The 19,204-nt window shown below is 43.4% G+C and overlaps 1 protein-coding gene across 4 annotated transcripts in view; it reads right to left on the minus strand.

Moving 5' to 3' along the window:
* The window catches only part of LHFPL2 (LHFPL tetraspan subfamily member 2), a 179,646-nt gene that overhangs the window by 104,609 nt on the left and 55,833 nt on the right, over positions 1-19,204 (minus strand). The gene's annotated exons all lie outside the window — the stretch shown is intronic.

The following is a 19,204-nucleotide window of genomic DNA, read 5'->3' on the forward strand; positions in this document are numbered from 1 at the left end:
GGCTTGGGTCATATATATTTCAGGGCCTTCTCAGTCCACCTGGGGACAGGTACTTTCCTCTGCTAAGAGATCAAGGGATGAGATGAATGCTTCACTTTACTGCCAATTTCCTCTAGGAATTCTCTTCCAGGAATCATTCAGTATAAGGCTTCCAACACCATTCCACTCCACTCATCTCACACACTAGGTTCCCAGTAGCATGCTTGCTCTTAGCTACATGTCCTCTAGCAAGGACAAAACTACCACGTGATCCATCAACAACGTACGTGAGCACTGTGAGGGCTCAGAGACTCCAAGTCCAGCTCTCTGCTGCCTAGAAGCTACAGTTCAGTGGCAGGGAGGCTGCTTATTCATAAACAGCTGTGTTTTGAGCAGATCCTTCTGAGAAGGTACACTCAGTATCACACTAGGTATAACACTCAAACCTCAGTACAAAAGTTTATTTCCTCCACCTTTCTGAATCTGAGTCTGCAAAAAAAAAAAAAGGAAAGAAAAAGATGAAAATTGCCATCAAACAAAGCAAAAAAGCCCCTCACACGGCCTATGAAAGGCCCCAAGTTGAGTGATTCTGGCCTGGCCATTTTCCTGCAGCATGGGTCAAAGCAGAGCAACTACTGAAGCCGTGGTTGGAATATTCTCAGATTTCAGGACTGAGCCAAGTAGAAAGATGCATCTGTCGAAATGCCCACCATACTGCGTAATTTATACTGGTTTACTGAGTGGACTGATGGAGCTGTAGGACTCTTGAAAAACTGTTCCTGGAATCTCATTTACCACTTTTCATTTATATTCCAGCTTATCCTATCTAATCAAGGACTTTAACAGGGATCTTTAGGTGAAGGAAAAGACCAAGCAAGTCCCTGGAGCTTCCTCAACTATAATAATCAGAAGGAAGATGTTTGAGGAAGAGGCTGGTAGAGAAATTCATTCAGTTAACAATAACAGGAAATGAGTAGGCAAATAAATAACTCAATAAATGTTTTCAACCCTTTTGTTCATCTTTATCCAGCTCAACTCAGACTGCCTACTTCTTTATCCCTGGGCCACTTTGCATAAACAGGAGCCCTACAATTAAAAATAAGGGAACGGGGCTTCCCTGGTGGCGCAGCGGTTGAGAGTCCGCCTGCCGATGCAGGGGACACAGGTTCGTGCCCCGGTCCGGGAAGATCCCACATGCCGCGGAGCGGCTGGGCCTGTGAGCCATGGCCGCTGGGCCTGAGCGTCCGGAGCCTGTGCTCCGCAATGGGAGAGGCCACAACGGTGAGAGGCCCGTGTACCGCAAGAAAAAAAATAAATAAATAAAAAAAAATAAGGGAACGAATTTTGTCCCCATTCCACTCAAATTTTCAGTGATTCAGTCTAGTACCAATGGCTCAGTTTTTCTTTCCTTCTTTTCTTTTCTTTCCTTTTTTTAAAGGAGTGACGGTTTTATAAATGGTTTTTATTCTAGATGATAAATAAGGGATCTTCAGTCTTATTTCATGTTGAAACAATCCAACCTAAATGATTCTAGCTCTCGGCAAGCAGCTGATGAGAAGGACTTTGTAAATGGAGATGACATTCTAAGCTCAAGTAGATTTCAGTTGGGAAGGGGAGGAACTGGCCAGTTTAGGATTTTCACAAAATTTAGATTAACACTGAAAAAGTAGGAACAGAGCCTCCTATGTTCTTTCAATTTCCCATAAGTAAATGAGGAAGAAAAGACAAGCGGGATAAAAAAAAACTTCTTACGAAAAGTAAGAAGAAGAACAGTAGCATTTGCTGGGAAGTACCTCTCGTTGACAATGAAAATGAGGGAAGCAGTGTGACCTCAGATTTTAGGTCCTCCTGTGGGCCTGTCTCTACCTGTTTCTAGGAAATGAGATAAGATGATACATGTCCACTCCTGCTTAAGTGATGCAGAGGGACATAAAGCATTTGGTTCTGCTCGGGGCAAAAATGTTCCATAAACCTTTAAAGGATGAATTAAAAAATTAGCTCTGGACAGAGACTATGAATACCACTGGCCTTAAGAAGGTGTCGCCGTCAGCAAGAACCAGAGGCCCAGCTGTCTCCACTGTTTGATGAGGTATAAGAATCTTGAAAGTTTAAATTCGGGTATGTGGAATAAATAGGAAACAGATGATGAGAGAGGTTCAAAAGCTGTTATCTGGGCTTCCCTGGTGGTGCAGTGGTTGAGAGTCCGCCTGCCGAGGCAGGGGAAACGAGTTCATGCCCCGGTCCAGGAAGATCCCACATGCTGCGGAGCGGCTGGGCCCGTGAGCCATGGCCGCTGAGCCTGCGCGTCCGGAGCCTGTGCTCCGGAACGGGAGAGGCTGCAACAGTGAGAGGCCCGCGTACCGCAAAAAAAAAAAAAAAAAAAAAAGTTGTTATCCCTGGAAACCAGCCCCCAGGAAGCTACTGTGGGTGTGTGTAGCATGGGAGGGTCAGGAGTGGATGTTCAGCAAAGAAACATCCCAGCCATGCATCCAGGGAGACAGAACCTCCCACAACTAAAACCTCAGGAGCACTGAGCACCTTAACAGTAACAACAATCCCCCTCCTCCCCACCATGTATGGACTGAGCCCTTGCCCTCCACGGATCACTTACAACAATTACATGAGACAAGCTATTAACTCCATTTTACAGATGGGGCCTGAGGTCAGACCCTTCTCATACGACCTCCCAGTGGTCTAGAAGGCCATGCAATGCCGGAACTTGAAGTGGAAGGGATGGCAAGGCCATTTTTACACAATGCTTGCGCCTCTCTAAAGGACCTAAGAAGGAGGAACGGCATCAACTCTGGGGTTAAATTCTTGGCTTTAATTACCGGCTTCACCATTTTCGGTGTGGGGACATAATGACCACGGGTGGTCAAAAACTGTCCATTTTGGGCTTCCCTGGTGGCGCAGTGGTTGAGAGTCCGCCTGCTGATGCAAGGGACACGGGTTCGTGCCCCGGTCTGGGAAGATCCCATGTGCCGCGGAGCGGCTGGGCCCGTGAGCCATGGCCGCTGAGCCTGCGCGTCCGGAGCCTGTGCTCCGCAACGGGAGAGGCCACAACGGTGAGAGGCCCGCGAACGGCAAAAAAAAAAAAAAAACTGTCCGTTTTGGTCTCCTTTTCCTGGGGCAAGTTACTCAAACCTCTGAGAGATTCTCCCCTCCTAATACGAGCTCATCAACATGCTACCTCAGCGGGCAGCTGTGAGGATTAAATGAGATGGTTTCCTCACGATGAAGCAGTAGGCAAGTACTGGTGGTTGTTATTCCACGTTACCCCACTGGAGTTTCACGTTGCCTCATTTGCAGAGGAGTGCTACCCCATCTGGTTTTACAGACGCAGTGTGTGTATTTCAGGCACAGCAGCGTCTGAGTGCAGTAACGGAGAGTGACTGAAGCCCCGCGCACGGAGCCATCGCAGGGCTGGTGTGCCACCGCTCCGCAGCCTCCGCTCCTCCCTCCACCATTCGTCTCAGTCACCACAAAATGGTGACACACGCTGGCAGCCGAGTGTGCGAAGAGGACTCCCACGTGGCATGTGTTAAGTGTCCCAGGAGTGATCCCACACAAGCGCTACATGCTCTCCAGCTCTCTTCCTCACAGAGCAGGCACACACATCCAATGAAGCAACAGCAGAAATGTCCAGATTTTACAGGGGGAAAAAAAGTTGATCCTTAAATTCTGTTCCACCACTCACTGTAGGTTCTCTGCTTATTAACATAGTATAAGCTGCGTTTTCTAGCAATTATTATTTAAAAAGCTCTAGAAAAGGGCATTTCAATATAACAAGAACTAGAATATTCTTTTTATATATACTAAGGCTTGGAACGTTCTTTTTAATTGTTTTTGTTGCCTAATGAACACTTACTAGATTTTGTGTGTGTGTGTGTGTGTGGTACGCAGGCCTCTCACCGCCATGGCCTCTCCCGCTGCGGAGCACAGGCCCCAGACGCGCAGGCTCCGCGGCACGAACCCGCGTCCACTGCCTCGGCAGGCGGACTCTCAACCACTGCGCCACCAGGGAAGCCCACTTACTAGATTTTTTAACTCAGTAAGCTTACCTCTTTATTGGAGATGGGAGAAACTTAGTAGCTATTGCTTCAAAAGGAACAACTGTTAGATTATTATAATTACACCTATCCTTTCGATCTTGACCTTCATTATTAGTAATAAAATAAAGGTATTTCTTACAGTCATTAACGTCCTTGCCATTTGAACTGTGAAAAAACAGACATTATACAAGGCAAGCCTGAATACTTTGAACTTTGCTAACAATGTGAAAATGTCTGTTGCACAGCCAATTAAAGTTGGCCATAGAGACTCACACTTTCCACAATCTATCTGCTGGCATGGTTGATGCCTGTTGGCAAAAAAGCCAGTTACAGTCTTCTTACTAAATAGGACAAAGGATGACAATGTTAGGCACTGTGAGCTAGCTGTTGTGGAAGAATTTCACCGCTTGTAAGGGTCTGTGAGCCAAGAACAATTGATACTACAGGAAAAGACCACCAGAAAATGCTGACACCTCCAGTCTCAGCATCCCACACCTCCTGGACACAAGGACTCAGGCCTTAATCCTAAATACTCCATGTCCACATGTAAGTCATTATGAGTAACTGTGCTTGAAATTTAATTCCACATCTGCTCTTCTGCAGCCTTTGGAAATCTTATGAATTTCTCTGACAACTGTTTGCAAAGGCCGTAATCACAGTCATCTGTAACTGGATCTCCAGCTACAGGGCAAAACACCACATAATTCCAAGAGGCTTTTGACCCAACCATATTTGGTTTCTTGTCTCTCTTGCTTTCATTAAAACTGCGCTGAGCCTTCAACTTGCAGACAGCCTGATTAGCATCGGAAGAAGGTGGCCCAGGTCTTCCGTATCACCCTCACCACACAGGCCCCGGCAAATCCTTACCATCTCCCTTCCGATTGTAGCAGGAGGCGATTTGGGCTATAACAGCAAGTGAGGGGCCCTGTGCCAGTGATGCTCCTCCCTGCTGGCTTCAGAATCCCAGGAGGCGGCCTGAGGAGGCACCCTGGCTCCAAGGGGACGAGAAGACAGAGGCACTGGTACTTCCCCACCTCTTTCACTTGGGCTGCTCAGAAGCCGTGTGGCTCTGGGGCTAATATGCCCTTTCTAATTACAGTTGGCCACGGCAATGTGACAGTGATATGTGACACCTGAACAATGCAATTAACCTCCATGAGTCTGTTCTGTATTTTAAAAATTTAACAGCATTCACTTATTAAAGGACTCCTGTACTGATCTATCTTCATTCCATAAACACTCACAAGAGTCAAGCAAGAAAATTCTTGCACCAATTCAGCCACATACGGATTCAGTAATCCTGGGCAAATCACCTCCCATCTGGGGGCCTCAGTTTGCTAATCCCACTTCTAGCCATCCCCTTTTTTTTTTCTTATGAAGAACAAACATAACAAGGTACACAGAAGTGCTCCTCAAAGGATGAAGCACTATTATTACTGTCAGCCTCATTATCCTCTTTGGAAGCTCCACTCTGACCGTTAAGTGCTCTGGAGCCAGACGGACAGGGTTCACTAACGTCACGTAACTGTTCTAACCTTACTTTTTTTCATCTGTAAAGTGGGGATGAGATAACAGCACCTAACTCTGAATTACTGACAGAATTAGATGAGGAAATGTAAAGAAAGCACTTAGAACAGTGCCAGGAACAATAAACGGTGCCTAATATTAGTCACTCTCGTTATCCTGTCATTAGCCTTGTTTTCTTTTCTTGAGTTCATCAGGCACCTTTCAAAATAAAATACCTTTTTCGAGGCATTCAACTTTGGTGTGCTAAGGGAAAAGGGGGGACTAATAATGATCGTTACGTAGTCTACCTCATTTAATGGTGCCAACCAACACGTGCTATTTCATTATCCCCTTTCATGTAAAGTCCAGAAAGGTCAAGTGGCTACTAGGTGGCAGCCAGGACATGAAGTCAGGCCTGAATGGCCCAGACTATGTTTTCCACTGCATTGTTTCCATTTAGATATGAAGCGGAAGTGTAATAAAGGTTTCCCTAAAAAATTATAAAGTCACCTAATTTACACAGGCAGTGTGGTTCAAAGGTTATTGTAAAACAACAGCTTTAATATTTGGACGTAAGCTGTCAAGGCTCAGCTCAGCTGGCACCTACCTTGACTTCCCTCCCCACGGCTCCTTAACCGCAGTGAGTGGTGAGAGAGGCTCCTGTGGCACACCCCGCCCCAGCCCGTATGGATCCCGGGGCAGCACCTGTGGCGTAGCAGCACACCTGTGAGTTCCTGTCTGTCTCCTTCTCCTCCAAAAGACCATGAGTTGCTTCACCTCATGTATCCAAGGCCCCACCCGACACCCAGCCCACAGCAGGGCACAATGTTGTCAGCAGAATGCATGCATGAATCCTGGCCCTTCCTGTAGTCCCTGCTACACCAAAGACTGGTTTATTTGACAATCATGAGAGGTTAAGGGGGTCCAGAATTAAACCTGGCCCCTGCAGGGTGTCACTGCGGAATACGACCTGTGTAGTATGCAAGATCACACCTCACAAAGAGCATTTCATAATTCTATGTAATTACAAAGACATCTAACCAAAACATATTTATATCATTATCAAACTTGACTTGTCATGTCTGCTATGAAATGTTCTTGCATCATGATACAAATGCACACACTACACACAGATGGCTGTGTTACGCCACTTTTTTCTTCGTGGGGGGCGGGGGCAGGGGGGCTGAGGTAGTCCAGGAAGACCCCGTCAGCAATAAAACATTGGGCAATACTTTTAAGGGTATGTTGTAATGAAAGGTTACCTTTGGATCATTATATTTCCTTTTAACAAGTACCTGGCAAGAGTGTAGATACAAACTTAGATAAAGGCATTAACTGATTATATAAGTAAAACAAAATCCAAGTTCTTTTTTTTTTTTTTTTTTTTTTTTTTTTGCGGTACGCGGGCCTCTCACTGTTGTGGCCTCTCCCGTCGCGGAGCACAGGCTCATGGGCCCAGCCACTCCACGGCATGTGGGATCTTCCCAGACCGGGGCACAAACCCGTGTCCCCTGCATCGGCAGGCGGACTCTCAACCACTGCACCACCAGGGAAGCCCCCAAGTTCTTTATAATGTACTTAGAGCCTCAATTTACCTTGCCTCTTGATCTTTTATTTTTACAAACTCATTTTTCCCTTCTCACTTTATACATTTTTACAACTAATGAATACTGCAAGCAAAGTCTCTAGCAAAGAAAGTTTGGAGAGTGTTATTTAATTTTTTTTTCCCCGTTTTCAATTGCATCTTCCTCCTGAAAGGTTGAGAATCACAGAGACATACAACTGCCTCTTGACATTTAAGTGAAAACTCCCAGGACAATTGTTTTTGAAATATCTATGATGTTTACTCTTGGATTTAATAAAGATTCTATTTTTCTCACAAAGAATATTTTACACGAAATAAGTTTATACTTCATTAGACACTCAAGCAAAACCAAGAAATAGTTATATCCATGCGAGAACACTGAGTCTTACCAAAATTATGTAGAATGTAAGGTCGTAATACCCCCAGAAAAATCTTATACAAATGGAGAATGCAGATTCTGCCTTATGCAACCACAGGCTGATAGCTAAGGAGGTTTCCCCGTCTCTTAAGCCTTTGATCTATTTTAGGATCTTTGATCCTTTATACCTGGGGGTTTGTGACATTCTAGTAAAAATTAACCAAGTATTTCTTGGTGCTAACCTAGTGACACATTTAATGCACTCGTCTGTGGTGGAAGGGGGAAGTCTCATTGACTGTTTTTCATAAAACCACCTCGTATACAGTCCCTGTCCGTATAAAAAAGACTCCACAGAAGTCAGACATCATTCTTGGCGTGTATGTCTAAGTTCACAGAAGGGAATTCAGATGAGGACATAACCCCTAAATGACCACTCTGTCTGTTCCCATGACCAAGCAACAGACAAAATGCAAGGAACAAGGGGAAGCAGTTGACCTACAAGGGCCCGAACATTTTTCCATCTGCAGCTTTTGAAACAGTTTACAGTTTCTTTATCTTTATTAGGACATTTTCCTCATCAAATTAATGAGTTACTAAACAAAAGGCTTACTAAAATGTTTACAGTTGGGAATAAACTATCTGTTAAGGCTCTAGCAGAAAAGACAAGTCATAATTTGCCATTGCTTTTCAATGAAATCATCTGGGAAAAGCAAGGCCGAAGAGTTGGGACAGGAACCTAGGATGGCAATGTGCAATTCAAAGTAAATCCTGAGACCAACGGAAAGAAAATGCCTGCGATCCTTTTGGCCCTGGAATCCTTCACATCATCACCTCTACCCTCCCACCTTAATGCAGCTCTTTCATTCCGACAACTATCAAACATAGATGTTCTTGTGGAATAATTAGCATTGTTAAAACCAAGTCCTTTGGAAGGTAAGTGAGGGAGGCAGAAGTCGGTGGTAGTCAGGGGTAGTTGTCTTGTGACGGCTTAAAGAAACATAAGGGAAGCTGGTTAGCAGAGGCAACAAAAACAAAAACTAGGCATGACTTAGAACATGGATAGAAAAAAAATAATGGGCACTGCATACATTCATCAAATTTTCTTATGGTTCTATCTGGGCACACACAACTGGCATGAACATGTACTTGACGGAGCTGAGACTGATTCCCATCTGAATTCAGGACTGACGGCCAGCGGGGAGGGCTGGGAAGGATGAGCCAAACACTACACCTGGAAAGTTTTTCTGCAAAGAAATGGTCCCTTTCAAATCATTTCCATTTGGTGATCTTTTCAATGGTCAAGAACATGTATTAATGAATTAGCATACAGTACAATATTCTTTTTAACAAGCAATACAGACCTACAGTTAGAGGTCAAAGGGAAGATATAGGTGTGGCAGTATAATTCCAGCCAGGGAACTCTGGAAGAGACCAGAAGAAGCCAGAGATGGCAAGGCACTTGGTCCCAACAGCTCAGGAAGGACAGGGCATACCTCCAGCAAAGGAGTGGGAGGATGAATGCCTGAGACGGCAGACGGAAGCCTCTGCAAACAGGAGCCCATCATGTGGAGGGGATTCCTGGCTCTAAAAGATACACTGGTAGTTCTACAAAGTAAGAGCTAACCTGGGTTTATCTCCCGGGTGGTTTATAGTTCTCCAGGTAAACTGCATAAATTCTCTGCTCTGTGAGGGGAGTGAAGTTCTTTTTCCCTTTTTCTCTACCAAAGTTTCACAATTAGATGCCAAACTGACCCTTTTGGAACGTCGTTTGCTTTCTTCCCTTCTACTTTCATTCTCATTAAGTTCTGCTCGATCACTCCTCAACTAGTGAAAAATCCAGGTACATAGAAACACACACTTGGCTGAATCACTCCTGACAATCAGGCGGTTGTTCTTTCTGAATTTCAAAAAAGATTCAAAGCTGTACAAATAGAGGTTCCTTTACACAACCCGTCAGAACAGAATCTACTCCTGTGTCCCTAACATCCCATCAGAACAAGAACCAATGGGCAGTACGCCCATGTTCACAGCAACATTATTCACAATAGCCAAAGGGTGGAAGCAACCCCACAGTCCATCACAAGATAGATGAATAAACAGAACGTGGCTCATACACACAATGGAATACTGTTCAGCCTTAAAAAGGAAGGAAATTCTGACATATGCTGCAACATGGATGAACCATGAAGACATCATGCTAAGTGAAATAGGCTGGTCACAAAAGGACACTGTATGATTCCTCTTCTACAAGGTCCCTAGAGTAGTCCAATTCATCTAGACAGAAAGCAGAAGGATGGCTGCCCTGGGCTGGGAGAAGAGGGAGTGGGGAGCTACTGTTTAATGGGTAAAGAGCATCAGCTTCACAAGATGAAAGAAAGAGTTCTGGAGATGGATGGTGGTGAAGATTAAACAAAAAAACATGAATGGATGTGATTCCACGGAACTGTGCACTTAGACATGTTAAGATGGTTAATTTTATGTTATGAGCATTTTACCACAATTAAAAACAAAACAAAAAGCAACAGACTGTTTCCTCAACTGGTTTTGACAATTTGTGCACAACCTCCATCACTGAAGGTTTCTGGCTGGGAGGGGCATTCCACAGCAGTGCCAGGTGCCCATCGGCTTCTGACATTTATGTGGGGTGAAAGGAGATGCCCAAGGAGCTGGGCCATCACTCCCTGCATGGAGTCCTTTCCCAGGAGCAGTTTCTACAGCAGGAATGCCTGACTCACTTCTCTTCCTCGTGGGAATCAGAAGAGAAATGTTTCACTGCCCTGAAGGGGGATGGGTAATAAGACCTACAGGTTCCCTGAATAAGGAAGGGGGAAGAGCTAAAGTCAAGAGCCCAAGGCCCTAGGATACCTGGGGACACGAGTATACCTTGTAGTTTCATGGTTGAGGAAGATGGGGCCTGGGAACTTAAAGGCACGAGCGTCTTCCCCAGGTGCCTCTCCCTTCACGCCCAAGGTCCCATAATAATATCAATTTTGTGATTACACGCTTTGGGAAAAAAACTGCTCGACTCGAGATTGGTTCAAGATGGCGGAGTAGAAGGAAGTGCTCTCACTCCCTCTTGCGAGAACACCGGAATCACAACTAACTGCTGAACAATCATTGAAAGGAAGACACTAAAAAAGATAACCCACATCCGAAGACAAAGGAGAAGCCACAATGAGACAGTAGGAGGGATGCAATCACAATAGAATCAAATCCCATAACTGCTGGGTGGGTGACTCACAGACTGGAGAAGAACACTTATACCACAGAAGTCCACCCACTGGAGTGAAGGTCCTGAGCCCCACGTAGGGCTTCCGAACGTGGGGCTCCGGACACAGGAATGAATCAAACTTTGAAGGCTAGCGGGATTTGACTGCAGGACTTCAACAGGACTGGGGGAAACAGAGACTCCACTCTTGGAGGGCACACACAAAGTAGTGTTCGCATCAGGACCCAGGGGAAGGAGCAGTGACCCCAAAGAGACAGAACCAGACCTACCTGCTAGTGTTGGAGCGTCTCCAGCAGAGGCAGGGGGTGTCTCTTTCTCACCGTGAGGATAAGGACACTGGCAGCAAAAGTTCTGGGAAGTATTCCTTGGCGTGAGCCCTCCCAGAGTCCCCCATTAGCCCCACTAAAGAGCCGGGTAGGCTCCAGTGTTGGGTCGCCTCAGGCCAAACAACCAACAGGGAGGGAACCCAGCCCTACCCATCAGCAGACAAACAGATTAAAGTTTTACTGAGCTCTGCCCACCAGAGCAACAGCCAGCTCTACCCACCACCAATCCCTCCCACCAGGAAACTTCAACAAGCCTCTGAGATAGCCTCATCCACCAGAGGGCAGACAGCAGAAGCAAGAAGAACTACAATCCTGCAGCCTGTGGAACAAAAACCACATTCACAGAAAGATAAACAAGATGAAAAGGCAGAGGGCTATGTACCAGATGAAGTAACAACATAAAAGCCCAGAAAAACAACTAAGTGAAGTGAAATAAGCAACCTTCCAGAAAAAGAATTCAGAATAACGATAGTGAAGTTGATCCAGGACCTCAGAAAAAGAATGGAGGCAAAGATCGAGCAGATGCAAGAAATGTTCAACAAAGATCTAGAAGAATTAAAGAACAAACAAACAGAGATGAACAATACAATAACTGAAATGAAATACACTAGAAGGAATCAATAGCAGAATAACTGAGGCAGAAGAACAGATAAGTGACCTGGAAGACAGAATGATGGGATTCACTGCTAAGGAACAGAATAAAGAAAAAAGAATAAAAAGAAATGAAGACAGCCTAAGAGACTTCTGGGACAACATTAAATGCAATAACATTCACATTAGAGGGGTCCCAGAAGGAGAAGAGAGAGAAATGACCCGAGAAAATATTTGAAGAGATTATAGTCGAAAACTTCCCTAACATGGGAAAGGAAATAGCCACCCAACTCCAGGAAGCGCAGAGAGTCCCATACAGGATAAACCCAAGGAGAAACATGCTGAGACACATAGTAATCAAACTGGCAAAAATTAAAGAAAAAGAAAAATTATTGAAAGCAGCAAGGGAAAACGACAAATAACATACAAGGGAACTCCCATAAGGTTAACAGCTGATTTCTCGGCAGAAACTCTACAAGCCAGAAGGGAGTGGCATGATATACTTAAAGTGGTGAAACAGAAGAATCCACAACCAAGATTACTCTACCTGACAAGGATCTCATTCAGATTCCATGGAGAAATTAAAACGTTTACAGACAAGCAAAAGCTAAGAGAATTCAGCACCACCAAACCAGCTCTACAACAAATGCTAAAGGAACTTCTCTAAGTGGGAAACACAAGAGAAAAAAAGGACCTACAAAAACAAACCCATAACAATTAAGAAAATGGTAATAGGAACATACATTTGATAATTACCTTAAATGTGAATGGATTAAATGCTCCAACCAAAAGACACAGACTGGCTGAATGGATACAAAAACAAGACCCATATATATACTGTCTACAAGAGACCCACTTCAGACCTAGGGACACATACAGACTGAAAGTGAGGGGATGGAAAAAGACATCCCATGGCAATGGAAATGAAAAGAAAGCTGGAGTAGCAATACTCATATCAGATAAAATAGATTTTAAAATGAAGAATGTTACAAGAGACAAGGAAGGACACTACATAACGATCAAGGGATCAATCCAAGAAGAAGATATAACAATTATAAATATATATGCACCCAACATAGGAGCACCTCAATACATAAGGCAACTGCTAACAGCTATAAAATAGGAGACCAACAGTAACACTATAATAGTGGGGGACGCACTTACACCAATAGGCAGATCATCCAAAAAGAAAATTAATAAGGAAACACAAGCTTTAAATGACACAATAGATCAGATAGATTTTATAGGACATTCCATCCCAAAACAGCATATTACACTTTCTTCTCAAGTGCACATGGAACATTCTCCAGGATAGATCACATCTTGGGTCTCAAATCAAGCCTCAGGACATTTTAAAAAACTGAAATCATATCAAACATCTTTTCTGACCACAACGCTATGAGATTAGAAATCAATTACAGGGAAAAAAAAAAATCAAAAACACAAACAAATGGAGGCTAAACCATACGTTACTAAATAATCAAGAGATCACTGAAGAAATAAAAGAGGAAATCAAAAAACACCTAGAGACAAATGACAATGAAAGCACGATGATCCAAAACCTATGGGATGCAGCAAAGGCAGTTCTAAGAGGGAAGTTTATAGCCATACAAGCCTACCACAGGAAACAAGAAAAATCTCTAATAAACAATCTAACCTTACACCTAAAGGAACTAGAGAAAGATGAACAAACAAACCCATAGTTAGCAGAAGGAAAGAAATCATAAAGATCAGAGCAGAAATAAATGAAATAGAAACAAAGAAAACAATAGCAAAGATCAATAAAACTAAAAGCTGGTTCTCTGAGAAGATAAAAGTGATAAACCATTAGCCAGCCTCATCAAGAAAAAGAGGGAGACAACTCAAATCAATAAAATTAGAAATGAAAAAAGAGAAGTTACAACGGACACCGCAGAAATACAAAGAATCCTAAGAGACTACTTCAAGCAACTCTATACCAATAAAATGGACAACCTGGAAGAAATGGACAAATTCTTAGAAAGGGATAACCTTCCAAGACTGAACCAGTAAGAAATAGAAAATATGAACAGACCAATCACAAGTAATGAAATTGAAACTGTGATTAAAAATCTTCCAACAAACAAAAGTCCAGGACCAGATGGCTTCACAGGTGAATTCTATCAAACATTTAGAGAAGAGCTAACACCCATCCTTCTGAAACTCTTCCAAAAAATTGCAGAGGCAGGAACACTCCCAAACTCATTCTATGAGGCCACCATCACCCTGATAGCAAAACCAAAGATACTACAAAAAAAGAAAATTACAGGGCTTCCCTGGTGACAAAGTGGTTGAGAGTCCGCCTGCCGATGCAGGGTACACAGGTTTGTGCCCTGGTCCAGGAAGATCCCACATGCCATGGAGCGGCTAGGCCCATGAGCCATGGCCACTGAGCCTGCGCGTCCAGAGCCTGTGCTCCACAACAGGAGATGCCACAACAGTGAGAGGCCCGCGTACCGCAAAAAGAAAAAAAAGAAAATTACAGACCAATATCTCTGATGAATATAGATGCACAAACCTCAACAAAATACTAGCAAACAGAATCCAACAACACATTAAAAGGATCATAAACCATGAACAGGTGGGATTTATCCCAGGGATGCAAGGATTCTTTAATATACACAAATTAATCAATGTGATACATCATATTAACAAATTGGAGAAGAAAAACCATATGATCATCTCAATAGATGCAAAAAAAGCTTTTGACAAAGTTCAACACCCATTTATAATAAAAACTCTCCAGAAAGTGGGCATAGAGGGAACCTACCTCAACATAATAAAGGCCATATACAACAAACCCACAGCAAACATCATTCTCAATGGTGAAAAACTGAAAGCATTTCCTCTAAGATCAGGAAAAAGACAAGGATGCCCACTCGCACCACTATTATTCAACACAGTTTTGGAAGTCCTAGCCACAGCAATCAGAGAAGAAAAAGAAATAAAAGGAATACAAATTGGAAAAGAAGAAGTAAAACTGTCCCTGTTTGCAGATGACATGATACTATACATAGAGAATCCTAAAGATGCCAGCAGAAAACTACTAGAGCTAACAAATGAATTTGGTAGAGTTACAGGATACAAAATTAATGCACAGAAATCTCTTGCATTCCTATACACTAATGATGAAAAATCTGAAAGAAAAATTAAGGAAACACTCCTATTTACCACTGTAACAAAAAGAATAAAATACCTAGGAATAAAGCTGCCAAGGGAGACAAAAGCCCTGTATGCAGAAAACTATAATACACTGTTGAAAGAAATTAAAGATGATACCAACAGATGAAGAGATATACCATGTTCTTGGATTGGAAGAATCAATATTGTGAAAATGACTATACTACCCAAAGCAATCTACAGATTCAACACAATCCCTATCAAATTATGAACGGCATTTTTTACAGAACTAGAACAAAAATATCTTAAAATTTGTATGGAGACACAAAAGACCCTGAAGAGCCAAAGCAGTCTTGAGGGAAAAAAAGAGTGGGAGGAATCAGACTCCCTGTCTTCAGACTATACTACAAAGCTATAGTAATCAAGACAATATGGTACTGGCACAAAAACAGAAATATAGATCAACGGAACAAGATAGAAAGCCCAGAGATAAAGCCACGCACCTATGGTCAATTAATCTATGACAAAGGAGGCAAGGATATACAATGGAGAAAAGACAGTCTCTTCAATAAGTGGTGCTGGGAAAACTGGACAGCTACACGTTAAAGAATGAAATTAGAACACTCCCTAACACTGTACACAAAAATAAACTCAAAATGGATTAGAGATCTAAATGTAAGACCGGACTCTATGAAACTCTTAGAGGAAAACTTAGGAAGAACACTCTTTGACATAAATCACAGCAAAATCTTTTTTGATCCACCTCCTAGAGTAACGGAAATAAAAACAAAAATAAACAAATGGGACCTAATGAAAGGTAAAAACTTTTGCACAGCAAAGGAAACCATAAACAAGACAAAAAGACACCCTCAAAATGGGAGAAAATATTTGCAAACGAATCAACGGACATAGGATTAATCTCTAAAATATATAAACAGCTCATGAAGCTCAATATTAGAAAACCAAACAACCCAATGCAAAAATGGGCAGAAGACCTAAGTAGACATTTCTCCAAACATACAGATGGCCAAGAGACACATGAAAAGCTGCTCAACATCACTAATCATTAGAGAAATGCAAATCAAAGCTACAATGAGGTATCACCTCACACCAGTTAGAATGGACATCATCAGAAAATCTACAAACAACAAATGCTGGAGAGGACGTGGAGAAAAGGGAACCCTCTTGCACTGTTGGTGTGAATGTAAATTGATAGAGCCACTATGGAGAACAGTATGGACGTTTCTTAAAAAACTAAAAATAGAATTACCACATGACCCAGCAATCCCACTACTGGGCATATACCCAGAGAAAGCCATAATTTAAAAAGACACATGCACCCCAGTGTTCACTGCAGCACTATTTACAATAGCCGGGTCATGGAAGCAACCTAAATGCCCATCGACAGACGAATGGATAAAGAAGATGTGGTACATATATACAATGGAGTATTACTCAGCCATAAAAAGGAACGAAATTGGGTCATTTGTAGAGACTATCATACAGAGTGAAGTAAGTCAGAAAGAGAAAAACAAATATCGTATATTAACACATATATGTGGAACCTAGAAAAAAATGGTACAGATGAACCGGTTTGCGGGGCAGAAGTTGAGACACAGATGTAGAGAACAAACTAAGGGGGGAAAGCAGCAGGGGGTGGTGGTGGTGGTGTGATGAATTTGGAGATTGGGATTGACATGTATACACTGATGTGCATAAAATGGATGACTAATAAGAACCTGATGTATAAAAAAAATAAATAAAATTAAATTAAAAAATTAAACAAGAAAACAAAACTGGGGCTTCCCTGGTGGCGCAGTGGTTGAGAGTCCGCCTGCCGATGCAGGGGGCACGGGTTCGTGCCCCGGTCTGGGAAGATGCCACGTGCCGCGGAGCGGCTGGGCCCCTGAGCCATGGCTGCTGAGCCTGCGCGTCTGGAGCCTGTGCTCTGCAACGGGAGAGGACACAACAGTGAGAGGCCCGCGTACCCCAAAAACAAAAAACAAACAAAAAAAACTGCTCTATAAGGTCCTCACAGACTCATTCCTTGCCTCCGGGAGGTTATAATTTATAATACATCATTATGTCCACACTAGGTGAAACATATGGACAACAGGCTGGGATACTCAATCAGTGTTTGATGGGCCATGGTGTACTTATAGTACATGTGGTAGAGGTTGAGGACACACACCTTTTGGGGAGAACAGGGAACTGGACCAGAGACTGGACAGACCAAGGATGGGAGGAAGAACCTGGGAGCAACACACATGGTCTAGAGGGTAAAGACTGGACTGGGACCTGAGGGGGCCGCCCTCACCAACTGACAGTTCAGGACCCTCCCTGCTCTGAAGCATTCCCACGAGCTAACCCAGGGCTTCCTGCTTGATAAGGCAAGAAAGAGAGAGATGGAGAGGACTTCTCATTCTAGTCAGACCTCAAGATAATATACATGAGTAGCAAACACTCTCATACTGCTTATTATGAGCTGTTCTTCTAACATTTTAAGATATTAACTTATTTGAGCCTCACAACCGCAGGCCCTGTCTTATCCACTGATGCAGAAAGGAAGACATAAAAAGGCTAAGGAACTTGCCCAAGGTTTGAAAGCAGATAAGTGTGGAATTCAGGCATTGCCCTTGCTTTTAACCATTATGCTATCCTGCTCTTCTGCAAGAAGGCAAGTTGAGAGGCTGAAGGACGGTCAGCACTAGGTGGCATGGTAGGTCTGCCTCCTCGTTTTCAGGGGACAGGCAATAGAGCTTTTGGTTGAGACACATCCTCTCATCACACCAGTGTGGGTGAGAGGTCAACTCTTCCAGCTCTTACCTGCTAGCTGTGTGGCCGTGTGCATGTTAATTAACCTCTCTGAGAATCAGCTATTTCCTGTATCTGTAAGTTATGCTGTCTAGTGTATCCGTGAGGATTAAATGGGGCTCCTGGCACATACCCAATAGACAGAATCTATTATTCAACCAGCTGAAAGCTCTCAAAACAAGCATCTGACACAGAGTCACCATCTAATAAATTAATCAAAATACTGTAACAAAGTAATAATGGCATGTAACAGTGAGTTCATAGCTGCAGAGCTACAAATCTTCAGCAGTTCCTATACCACACTGTTTGGGAAGGGATTCGATAATTTTTCCTAAGTGTTCCCCTGGGATAGTTAAGAACCAAGACATAAGAAAAAAGAGACAAATTTACAAGTTAGCAGAATGTTTCACTTAAAAACGTAATGCAGGAGTTGAAGATAATTTTTAAAACAACATCTTACAATAGTCTTAGTTTGATTCTAGAAAGCTAAACATTCCACAATTACTAAATCACCTATAGAAATGGACAGCCTCCAATGACCAAAGAAAGAACATAATTGCATATAACATCCCAAAGTGCAGAGAGAAACCATCTGACAAGGTTAACCTTTTAATGGGTGTGAGCACTGTGTTTGTTGCTCTCCCTCAGGATGGAGCCTGGTGACCGGTGCCTGGCTGGCCTATCCTCAGGGTGAACAGCTCTCTCTCAGTGACCAAACAGCAAACTTTGTACCCAGTATGTTCTGAACTCACAATCAATAATGCAACCACATGGGCTTCCCTGGTGGCGCAGTGGTTGAGAGTCCGCCTGCCAATGCAGGGGACGCGGGTTCGTGCCCCGGTCCGGGAAGATCCCACATGCCGCAGAGCGGCTGGGCCCGTGAGCCAGGGCCGCTGAGCCTGCGCGTCCGGAGCCTGTGCTCCGCAACGGGAGAGGCCACAGCAGTGAGAGGACCGCGTACAGAAAAAAAAAAAAAAAAAAAAGAATGCAACCACAGCCAGCAATGCCACTGACACACACGCTGATGGACAGTTGCCAGGACCACTTCAAACAAGGATTTAAAGTAAAACAACAAGTTAGATGAGCCCTGTGCTGACATCCCACCCCCAGTCAGGAGTCAGGGATTCTCCTTCCTGGAGACAGACCATATTTCTACAACAGGCTTTTCTATTTTCCTTACAGATTACTTCAACTAAGAGCACAAACCAAACATCTGAAATAATGAGTCACCTACTGGCTTGAATCCAAAGCACCAGGTCAAATGCAGTTTAAGCCACATCAGTGCTTAAAGGCAACTCTAGTGCAGTGAGTGGACGGATTTCTGCCGCCTGGAATCTGCACACTCTTTCTATCATGATGGATGATGTCTCAGTGATGAGAGACATGACGAACAGTCCTGGCTGTTCAGGATGGCATCAGGAGAATCTACGGCATTCCTTCTCTTGGAAATTGCCCATCTTTAGAGGAGATTCCAGACAAGGAAAAACCAGAAAAGAAACCCAATATCAAGTAGCATTTTTCTCCTTATAAGCACCTCTGGGAAAAAGTAGTCTGAGGGAAAGGGGGGTTTACATTACCAATAATGGTATTAAGTGATATCACTCTTATCTGTGGATTTAAGTTAAA

This window comes from Globicephala melas, chromosome 3, assembly GCF_963455315.2.
Source record: "Globicephala melas chromosome 3, mGloMel1.2, whole genome shotgun sequence".
Classification (NCBI taxonomy): Eukaryota; Metazoa; Chordata; class Mammalia; order Artiodactyla; family Delphinidae; genus Globicephala; species Globicephala melas.